The sequence below is a fragment of the Thermobia domestica genome, chromosome 14, assembly GCF_964235325.1.
Source record: "Thermobia domestica chromosome 14, izTheDome1.hap1.1, whole genome shotgun sequence".
Taxonomy (NCBI): Eukaryota; Metazoa; Arthropoda; class Insecta; order Zygentoma; family Lepismatidae; genus Thermobia; species Thermobia domestica.
Genome location: NC_137467.1, coordinates 111968696 through 111981055, shown reverse-complemented (window position 1 = coordinate 111981055; position 12360 = coordinate 111968696).

Genomic DNA, 12360 nt, shown 5'->3' with positions numbered 1-12360 from the left:
AGGCCCTACACTTTCTGCAATGTTATCCAAATCCGAGGAGAGTATATTTTTCCAAGCGCAATCAACATCATCGCGACTACTGGATCATCACGAAGATACTAATGTTCATAATGAAAGATTTCGAAAACACTTGAGAAACTTTATTGCTGCTCTAAATGAACATGGAAATCCATTTGAAGGCGATGTGTTGGTATTAATTGACATTCGGCAGATAATGCCAAAAGATGAAATGAGACATAGAATTAAAGAATTACATGAGAAGAGACTTCAGCAGTATGAGGAATATGTAACAAATCGTCTCGATTATGTTAAACTCTCGACACACGATGTCATTCCGAAAAACAATATTTCAATATTCAACACACCTGTGAAGAAGGATGCCACAAACGAGAAGATAGTGAATTTGCGAAGAGATTCAAATCTCTTTTGTAAATTGTTAATCGCATCGCAATCACGTGAAAGGGATATCTATCAGTTCTTTGCTCACGAGAACCAACCATGTTCCCCCTCTCTGACAACGGAAGACTACATCAATCTGCTAACAAACAAGACGTACTGAAGTGTATTAACATCGAAGAGAAGGAGAGATCTGACGCACCTGACTTCATTGCCACTGTTCTAGATGGTGCGGCTATAGTGAACATTCTTAAGGTAGGTAAATCTAAGACGTTTCAAGACTACTTCCGCCAAGTTTTTAAACCATATATAAATTATGTGTTGAAGGCCGTAACTCGAGTAGATGTCTTTGATACGTACAAGTCCACTTCTCTTAAGAGCGATACCAGGCAGAGAAGAAAATGCAATAGAAGCGTTTAAGTACGTGTTCGGCCATCCACTCAAGTTCCTAGAAATTTTAGTGACTTTCTGAAAGAAGGCAGTAACAAAGAACATTTATTTACGCTTCTAGTAGAGCTGCTCATCCAAGAAATATATGATGGTAAAGAAGTTGTGTGTACTGTTGGCGAGAATGTTGTGGCTTCATCCTTAGTGCTAGATGTGAGTGGTAGTTCACCAGCATGGCATGAGGAAGCAGATGGACGAGTTATGTTACACGTTAAACATGCAGCTGATGAGCATGGTCACAGAAAAGTATGTATTCGAACAGTAGACTCAGATGTTGTAGTAATTGCGACCGGTGTGTTTAGCAAAATACAGCATCTTGATGAACTATGGATTAAGTATGTATTCGAACAGTAGACTCAGATGTTGTAATAATTGCGATCGGTGTGTTTAGCAAAATACAGCATCTTGATGAACTATGGATTGATTATGGATGTGGAAAGTTCAGGCACTATCTCCAGTTCATGATATTTGCTCCCACCTATGTCCCCAGATCCAGAAAAATCTACCTGCATTTCATGCTTTTAGTGGGTAGGCAAACGAACGGCGTGGAAAGCATGGATGCAGTACAGAGAAATAGATTCAGCATTTCAACATATATACGAAATGGGTTTTGAGATAGAGGAAGAGGTGCTTGCTGTTATTGAGCGGTATGTCGTTCTCTTATATGATAGAACGTCTCACTTGAATGATGTGAACAAGTGTAGACGGATACTGTACACGAAGAAAAATCGCGCAATAGAAAACATACCATCTACGAAGAATGCACTTATTCAGCATATAAAGCGTGCTGCTTTGCAAGCAAAACTATGGCACAATTGTACAAATCATGAATATATGACACCAGATCCAGACAGCTATGGATGGAAACGAAGTGGAGATCAGTATACACCTATTTGGACAACAACTCCAGACATATCCAAAAGTTGTAAGCAACTCGTTGCATGTTCTTGCAAAAAGCGCTGCTCTACATGCAAGTGTGTGACAAAGAGTTTACCATGCTCCCAACTGTGCACATGCGAAGAACACTGCTCTACAGCTGATTTTTCGTAAAATTAAGTTCAAATTGTTCACAACTTTTTCCTTTATTAACTATTGTAAATGCACTTAATAAATGTAAATGTATTTGATTCAGTATTAAACAACTTAAAAATATTCCAGTAACCTTTGAAACCTATAAATAGAAATGAATTTTACACATGTAGCGCTTTTCCTTCCTGATTTATGCTCAGCTTGAGCCTTATGCGTAGGCCACTTTTGAAAATTGCGGCTTCCGGCAGTCAAGCATATGTCTCACCATTCCAAAAACTGTTTCAATCAACTCAGCGACCTCAAAAACCTATAAATGGACCAAATTTACACTTATAGGACTTCTATTCCCTGATTTACTTCCATAAATAGCATTATAGGTCCGCCATCTTTAAAAATGGCGGCTTTGTAATTCATTATGTATTTTACATGTTAAGAAACTATTCCAATCGACTCAACATCATCAAAAACCAATAAATAGACACCGATATTGGTCATTTGAGATAGTTGCACCTGACTTACACCTACACTTTGTGGTACAGGGCGGCCATTTTGGAAAATGGCAACCACGACCACCCTAGACCAGGGAAAACCTGTGTCCCGGTTTTTTTGATTTCTTATGACCTATACTTACTGCGCTGAAAAGAACAGACTGGTATCCGGAAGTGAAATATTTTTTCGCTAAGCTATTCCAATAATTACGTTTCGAACAGTGACAATGAAAGCCGAAGTAGTGTTGCTAGATGATCCGCATTAAATTTCCCTATTCTAGCATCTGAAATTACCTTTTTTACAGAAAAATTCCCTACGGCTAAATCTATTATTATTATTATTATTATTATTATTATTATTATTATTATTATTATTATTATTATAACTTCAATAACTACTTCTACAATTGTAAATAAAGTTTCAAATAACGTTGTCCTTAAAAATATGATCCTTTCTCTCTCTAATAAAAAACACCCACACACACAGCACTACATTTCTACAGTAGAATCAACAGGCATTAAGTAGTCTTAACACTGACGCAATCGAGTCTTTGAAGTTTGTAAGCTTCCTTTTAAAATAATAATAATAATAATAATAATAATAATAATAATAATAATAATAATAATAATAATAATAATAATAATAATAATAATAATAATAATAATAATAATACTCTTTCCCCTTGCTTTTTAAAAATAGTACAGCCACTTTTTCTTTTGTTAACAGAAAAGCACCACCTCCCTTTCTTTAAAAAAAGAAAGAAATTAAGAAAGAAAATCTAGATCGCAGTGCACAATTTTATTGTAGATTTGTTGCCACTCCGATTAAGCCTGCCAGATGTTCCGTAAAAAACGGGACAGTCCCGATTTTGATCCGAGTGTTCCGCGTCCCCGTAAATTTATTGGGGACAGGCAAATGTTCCGTATTTAAATACCTTCCCGTTTCTCCTTTCAATATTAGCGTATCGAAAAATGAAAAATTAAAATTTTGACAATAGCTGGGACCCTGTTAGTAGTAAATGAACAATAAGCTGTGATATGTAATAGCTTGGATCAAATTATCACACCACCCTCTGATTTCATAGCGAGAAAGCCAATAAACTCGCAGCGCAGAGTTGCAGTTGTCTGTCAGCAGTAAACCGGATCTGAAATCTTTGATAAAGTGCATCAGCTCAGCGTTTGTTGATAATAGCCTACATTACAGGTGAAGTGTTCCAATTTTTTATTAAAGAGAATGCCTAAACCGAAGTGCACGTTCTCTTCCAATTTGAAGGAGAAGTACCCTTTTCTGAAAGCAACAAAATTGACTATCAAGTTGACTGACAAAATTTGCCATTCTACTTTTTCCATTGCACACAGTGAAAGATAACAGAAATTATAAATAACAAGCTAGGGGTGCAGGATTGTGCTTTGGTTTGGGACTCAGAAATGTGTAAATGCGGTCCTGACAATCAAACACAATACAAGGAGAAAAATCAGATAAGCTTTCACCAGATAAAACTAGCAAACGTAATTTTAGCAAAAACAGCAACGTAAATAATTAAATAAATTCGTATTAATAAACGCACGTATTAATATAGAAGGTAGATTGTATCACTAATTTAAATAAGACGAGATTATTTGTATATTGTTTTCCCGTAAAGCATTTTTATAAGACGTCACCTTGAGTTTTTACGCCGATTCTTTTCTAGTTGCATTGTAAATATCTTCAATCCGTATAATTGATTGCAGGGGACGAAGAGACAAAAGTTGCTACAGCTGAGGGAACTTTCACTTATCATACTGTTGTTCATAACCAGAGCTACAGTTCATAGGATTGTGTTGGAAAGTTTGGGGGGAAAGGAAGATCGAAGGTGTCCCGTATTCTCATTAAAAAAATGTGTCAGGCTTACTCCGATAAATGTGAATGTTGTGATTTTGCATGTGTTGACTGGTTTCTTATCGCAAGTCCCACATATCTGCAATAGTTTATACGTGAAGGAAACACCAATCATGTTTTATTCTGTAGTTTTTTTTTTTTTTGCTTCCCAATAACGATAGCTGTGCCTCTTTGTGAGAAATTGCAACTTATATTTTTATTCTGCCAATTGTAAAAGTATACTCAACAATAATTTCCCTACAATTTAAAACATTTTAAGAAAAAATATCTTCTTTCCCCACTGCAAATTTTGAACATTCTTTCCCTACTCCAAGGGAAATTTCCCTCCATCTGGCAACTGTGTAGTGCTGTCGAATTTTTGTGACATTTGCGGTTTTTGTGGAAACCGGTTTTCTGTAAACCGAAAACCGCATATGCAAAAATGAAATGAAATTTTTGAGTTTTACGTCCCACGGTTATGCCGGCTAGGCTAAAGGAGACGGTGATGATGAGTAATGAATGAAATGGTGCAATGAAGAAAGTGGGAGGAAACGGGAGAACCCCGAGAAAACTCATGCACACGGTGTTTGTCCACCACAAAGTTCACTTGGCGGGAGCAGGGTTTGAACCCAGGACCCCATGCACCAGAGGTGAACGCTCTACCACTGATCCACCGCGGCCCCCACCGCATATGCAGTTTTCGAAACCCAAACTGCAGACGTGGTTTTCAAAACCGAAAGCGCAAAAGCGGTTTTCAGTTTTTAAAACCGACATTTCGGTTTTATGAAATTTCACTTTTTTCAAAAACCGATTTCGACAGCACTAGTTCAGATACTTCCTATGATTCTTCTAAATGGCATTTTTTATAAGGAGCAAACTACGAATGTGTGAATTTCATAAAACATATCAGGACTATGCAATATATAATGAGGACGCAATAGTATGTGTACTATGGTACATACATTATATCCTTTATACCTATGACCAAAGATGTACGAAGCTAATTAGTTCTGAGGGTCCGGGCTCCCCTCGGAAACCCTATTTTTTCGTAAATTTAATCTAATATCAGGGGTGATTTTACAAATTTTTATTTAAGTTAATTATTTGGCCCCACTGAAAAATTTAGACTTCTCACAAAATAAAATACTGCGTACGTGACTGTCTATGACTGTTACAGAATGCATCTCATTATGCGTTTCCCATCTTGCATGCATTTTTTGTTTATCCTACATAATATGGCTACATTTTTGAAAATTCCTCTGGCGCTCATTTTGTGAACAACACATGTGAATAATGATTTGTAATTTCCATATCAATGTTTTATTTGTATTTGCCTATCAGTATTTAAAATAAAATAATTTTTAATGTATATATCATATATGAAATAGAAATTCTAGTGCAAAAACTCAAGAAACAGAACTATGAAGTGGAACAACGAAACTTTTTTATTCTGAAACTCTCAGACAACATAAGAATGAATGCGTTAAGAGACCATCTGTACTGGTTGCACAGAGTTACAGCTTTAAGTTCCTGAAGAATTTATTTTCTTTAAAATTTCCCAATTTTACTCAGATTGAGGTATTCAGCACAAATGAGTATGAGAAAATAGTACTATATGTCTAGAATATAGTACTATATGTAGTATTATATGTCTACAATGTTTGCTGGAGACTACTGGGGTAACGTTCGGGCCCAAGTAAAACAGGATCGCGTCCGATTTTATAGATTTATAGTATTTAATATAATATGCATTTCTAATTTAAGGAGGATAATTAATTAAGGAGAAATTTCTAATGTATTTCTAATTTGCATTTCTATTGCATGCAAAAGGCACAAACTAAAAACTTAATTAGTCCGGATTCCAGTTTTGTAATGTTATGTGAATCTTCCAACTGTCAGCAAGGGATAGGGATGTAGTTAACAGCATTGCTCTTTCAACGTCACTGTGATTTTTAACAATTTAGGCTACTTAAGAAATTACATTTTTGTTCTTCTGGAAGATGCCAAAGAAGAATATTGGTATGAAATTTCCCCGATAATTCAATTTTTATCCAGGAAATTAATAAATTTTGATCAATGTGGACAAGTTTTTGACTGTGAGAAAATAAGTATTATTCGGTTTGTATTGAAAAGTAGATGTAATTGACATATCTTCCAGCATTTTATTATATCTTATATCTTGTTTAATGTCGAATGTATGCTTTACTTCTACCGTATTTGAATATTTTTTCATGCACACATATATTATATTGTAGATATTTTTCTACAATAATTATTACTTTTTAATTTGAGAAATTCTATAATATAATTAAAAATAATTAGGAATTATAATCACACATATCAAACTTCTTCTAGGAGACAAAATTTTTCAATTAAAAGAAAGGAAGGTGCTTTAAAGCAAAAATCTCGTCCAATTGTTCACCTGGTGGTATCATTCCCAATATAGAAGCTACATGACCTCTTTGTACTGCCATGCTTATTCTTTGAGTTAGCAAGGTTTTCGCTCTATCATCACTGGATAAATTTGTGACGTGTTTACCTACATCCTTTATAAAATTAGGCTTCACTTGCCCCACGATCCACTGGATTCAATGGCTTTGGTTACAAATTAGTACAGTACCTCTTCGTTAGATTACTGTAGTTTCTTCCTTTTTCTATTTATTTTCGACTGACTACATTGCCCGCTTGGAGTAGGAGAAAGGAACGTTGGAAGAGGCAAAAATGTCTGTGCATGTAACATCCTAAATTAATGCTTTGCCTCACTTCCAAGCTTGGGGTCCAGGGTTCGATCCCAGCCCCCGCTAAGTGAACTTTGTGGTGGACAAACACCGTGCTCGTGGGTTTTCTCGGGGTTCTCCCGTTTCCTCACACTTTCTTCATTCCACCATTTCACTCATCTCTCATTATCACCGTCTCCTTTAGCCTAACCGGCATAAACGTGGGACGTAAAACTTAAAGATTTCATTTCATTTTTTCTCGCTTCCAAGGTATCAAGGTGATCCCATCTGGTCTTTTACATGATGTTCTTCTACATCCATTTGACTCCTTTATTGCTGGTACACTTGCTAGAATGAGTGCCTCATTATAATGTCATTGACAGTTGAGTGTCACGGATGTCTACCTGTACTTTTTATGCAAGAGAGTCATGCAGTATACTTTTTATAAACTGATTCTTATATGCTTGTGATTTATGGGGTTCCCAAATATTTCCTCCCAACCTTAACGCAACTGCTATTCGAAAACTCTCATTATTGAGATGAAGGTCTAGAGGAAACGAAGGTAAAACTTTAAGCCAAGCTCCTGCTTTTATGGATGATGCAGCAATTAGCAAAAAGGGAAGTGTGATTTGAAAATAAATTCTTCCCATGTTAATTATCTCGCTCTGGTACTAAATTTGGTTAATCCAGAGCCTACTATTAATGACGAAATAGAAGATCAATTTTTAACTTCAGAATAGATGTGCAAGATTATATCCTGTTGGAGAAGTGATTGTATTATACATCGGTAACCATAGAATGTTGCCAAGAAAGCAGAGATAGCCAAATCCGTGGCATGTCAAATGCCCAATACACCGAAACCAAGTGGGAGAGAAGCCTTAAGTTATTTGTTATCCTGAAGAAAGCAATTTAGGATAGATTCGAAATCAGATATTACGGTATTATCGAAGCGTTCTAATAAATCTTTCTTTCATAAAGGTGAGCTTTGTAGAAAATCTTGGAATAGTAAATGATGTTTTTAAACCGGACATAATGTGCTGAAATTATTGACATACCTGAAAAACACCTCTCAGTTTACCTATCCTCTCAATTAATAACATTCATATCTCTTTAATACAGGGGCATTCCAAAATTATGTAGGAAGGATTCCAGGGTTACGTTATTTTGACCCAGATTCGCAAAGTCCAGAAGAACGCAAAGAATTAATAAGTTGGTACAAAGAATGTGTAGGAGGCAACATGCAATATGACTTGCAAAAGGAAATATTTGATTAGCGCCGAAATGATGTTAAACTGTTAGCGGAGGCAATAATTAAATTCTCCGATCTAACTGAAGAGAAAACTGGTCCACTTCGGTGCTTTATCTCTGGTGGCACAATTCCAAGTACTTCGATGTTGACTTATCGATCACTGCATCACCGCAAAATACTATTCTAATTATTTCTCCACTTGAATTTGATCATCGTGATCGAAAAATCTAAAAGCGTTGCAGTTGTTACGATACATGGGACGTACCAGAGGTAAGAAAATCGAATAAATTGGATTGGGAAGACTTTGGGGCAAATAGAAAGTCGATGGGTATGAGCGTAGGACAAATACAATATTTGAATTTAATGGATGTTATAGGCATGACTGTCAAAAAAATTACGTCAATGTTCGTCATACAAATCTCAATCCATCTTCAAATCGTGGTACAACTATACAGGATCGATACGAATCCATCATCACAGTAATCACATACTTGGAAAAACGAAATTTTAATGTTATTGAAATATGGAAATGTGAATGAGATGCTAAAGTAAAATAAGACAAGACAATACAGAATTTTTTGAAGATCAGTGTAATGATCTTGTTGATCATCTTGTCCCTGAAGAAAGTTTTCACGGTGGTCGTGTAGAATGCTATAAAGCAATGTATGAATGTAATGATGATTAGGTTATTTCTTACTTAGATATAATTTCGTATTGTTGTATTTACAAGTTCTAATTTTAATGATGTTCGTAAAGATTCACAGCTCAGTGCGGGAAAAATATTGTTTAATTTCACGAGTGTGGTGTCAAAACGTGCGTGAACATCTCAGGATTGCTTTAGTGAAATCCTCGTTTCCAATAGTTCTCGGAAACTGATTTACCTTTTAATTTACTGCTTTCTTCAGCCATAATATCGTTTCAATACGTTACTCCTAACAATGGTAGTGATTTGTGTGTATATGAAATCGAAGTTTAAAATATATTCCTCTATTGTTAAAACGTTTCAAACATGAATGTTTGTTTACCTTACCTACCATTTGTTTAATATGTTGACCGGACACGATACTAGCGCCATGCCCGACAATGTCGATTACTCTGTATCATTGAACTATAATGATGACACGCGCATTCATAATTTCAACACTGCTGGTGCATCTGTATATAATGATTCAGTGTGTTCTCAGTGCAACAAACAATTACTCAATGCAAGAGGCCTAGCAATCTACAACAGCAAGTGCCATCTCACTAGTACCAAAGCCAAACCTTCATCGTCCAATGTCACTACCATGCTTTCACCTTCTTCACACAATTCTAGTTCACACACTACCTTGAGTAACTGTATTTTTAGCTCCAACGAGATGTCAATTGAAGTATACAATACCCTCCTCGTAAAACTCAAGTTCGTAACTCCTATTCTTCGTAAAGTTCCTAGAGGAGCTAGACCAGCGTTGGCTGACTCCCTCTGTCACGTTCTGCAAAATATTATATCTACTAATAACTTGCAATCGTGGAAGGAGCTCTTCTTCTTCCCCTACGTAACTCTTTGTTTACCAACAAGAACGAACAAAGTGTCCAATCTCACTACATGGGTGAAACAAAGAATCACAAGTTGGACTAATTCTCGCTGCGATGCCCTTCTTTATCGCCACCAACGACCCTCCGAACCTCGCCGAGTGACAGACCCAATCTCCTTCAACATCAAGGTTATCGAGAATAAACTTTCCGGTGGCGATGTGCATGGAGCAGTCAGACTCCTCATCTCTAATGACACTCTGGCGCCTCCAGAGGCTACAGTGCTAGATGCATTACGTAACAAACACCCTACACACAGTCATACTTTCACACCCCCTGCACTCATTGACAACTCTCCAGCCGTCCCTAGAGTTTCTGTCAAAGAAGTACAGAAAGCTCTTAGATCCTTCTCTTCCGGCTCTGCATAAGGTATGAACAGTTTACGCCCTTCCATTCTCAAGGATCTTTTGCTATGCCAGGACATCGATTCTAGAGACCGTCTGTTAAGCACTATCAGTGATTTTCTTCACATAATCCTCACTGGAAACATACCTACAGAATTTAGACCACTATTTTTCGGAGCGTCGCTTATAGCGTTAAGGAAGAAAAGTGGTGATATACTCCCCATCGCTGTCGGTGACGTTTGGAGACGGCTTTCAGCTAAGATAGTATGCCAAAGAATTAGAGAACCGTTATCTACTTTCTTGTCACCACATCAGTTGGTGTGCGTTCTTCATGGCTTAGAGGTGACAGCTCATATCGCCCGACTGTATAATTCTCATCCCCACAAACAAGAGAAAATTTTCTTGAAACTAGATTTCCGGAATGCATTCAACGAAATCAACAGAGACTCTATGCTTACAGCCGTAAAACGCACTTCCCTTATATATATACCTTTATACATCAGTGTTACTCACAGCCAAGTCATCTATTTTTTGGTGAAGATATCATACTCTCCCAACGAGGTGGTCAACAAGGCAACCCCCTAGGACCTGCTTTATTTGCGTTAACACTTCACTCTATTGTCATAAATATCAATACAAAGTTAAACACGACGATGGGACTATTGCTGGAGACAAGGAAGATGTCCTCGAAGCTTTGTCAAAGATTCGTACTCAATCTCGTGACATTGGATTACAGATCAATTTCTGCAAATGTGAAGTCGGTTTCCTGGGAGTCTCAAACGAACAGGATAACACCCTTTACTCCCTTTTCAACGAAGTTGCACCTGGAATTCAACTTATATCATCCGACAGAACCTCCCTTTTAGGTGCAGCTCTATACACTGATACTCGACGCATTTTGTTATTGGACAAGATACCTAAATTAGATCTCTTCTTCACTCGCCTATCTAAGATATCTACCCACTCAGCTTTTTATCTCCTACGTGCCTCATTAGCCATTCCTAGACTATTATATTTCCTTTGTAGTTCTCCATCCTGGCATGAGGCAGATCTTTTGGAACAATATGATGAATCCATCCGACTTGGCCTAGAATCTCTTCTCAACTGCTCTCTCACAGATAACTCATGGCTACAAGCATCTCTCCCTGTGGATCCCGGAGGTCTAGGAATTCGTGAGCCCTTGACTTGGCCACTCCATCTTTCCTTTCATCCATGTATAGCTCTATGCCTTTGATCACTTCTCTTCTTCGACAGGATATTCATCATCAGGATTCAGAAGCTGAGATAAATGATTATATCTTCCAGTGGATATCGTGCGGCGGACTCGATCTACCTGACTTTGATAAGAGAAGGTTTCAAACTTCATGGAAAGCTCCTCTTATAGACTCCAGATTATCTTCTATTCTTCAGTCCCCCACCAATCCTGAAGACAAGGCACGTCTTCTTGCTACTTCTTCCCCTGAAGCAGGTGCCTGGTTACAAGCTATCCCATCTTCATCCCTAGGGTTGCATCTTCCCGACGAAAGTTTTCGAATCGCTTGTGCGTTACGTTTGGGAGCAGGTGTCTGTGAACACCAGTGCCCTGCTTGCGGAAGTTTAGTGGATAAGAAAGGTATACATGGTCTATCATGTGTTCACAGTGCTGGCAGATACTCTCGACACTCCACTGTTAACGATCTCATTATGAGAGCTCTCATCTCCTCTGGAACGCCTTCCGTGAGAGAGCCAATGGGGTGTAGTCGCTCTGATGGCAAGAGACCTGACGGAATGTCTTTAGTGCCTTGTAAACGAGTGAAGGCTTTAATATGAGATTTCACTTGTACCGATACCCTAGCCCCCTCTAATCTTCCTTCATCTTCCACAAAAGCTGGGACGGTTGCAACTCGCAGAGAATATGAAAAGAGACGAAAATATAACAACCTCTTGGACAAATACCACTTCGTCACCATAGCTATTGAAACTTGTGGGTCCTGGGGTCAGTAAGGTCTAAACTTCATTAATGAAGTTGGGCACCGCATAACTATTAACACAGGAGACACCCGAGCCTCATCCCATCTTATACAAAGAATAAGTATGGCTGTGCAAAGAGGGAACGTAGCAGCGATGCTAGGAACTCTCCCTCCGGGAAAAGCTTTGGACGAAATTTTCCTTTTGTAATCACTCTCCTCTCACCAAACTCTCGCAATTGCTACTAGACGAAGAATCAATCATTTTCATATAGTTTTATATATTTATAATATTTAAAATGTAATTGGCCCTA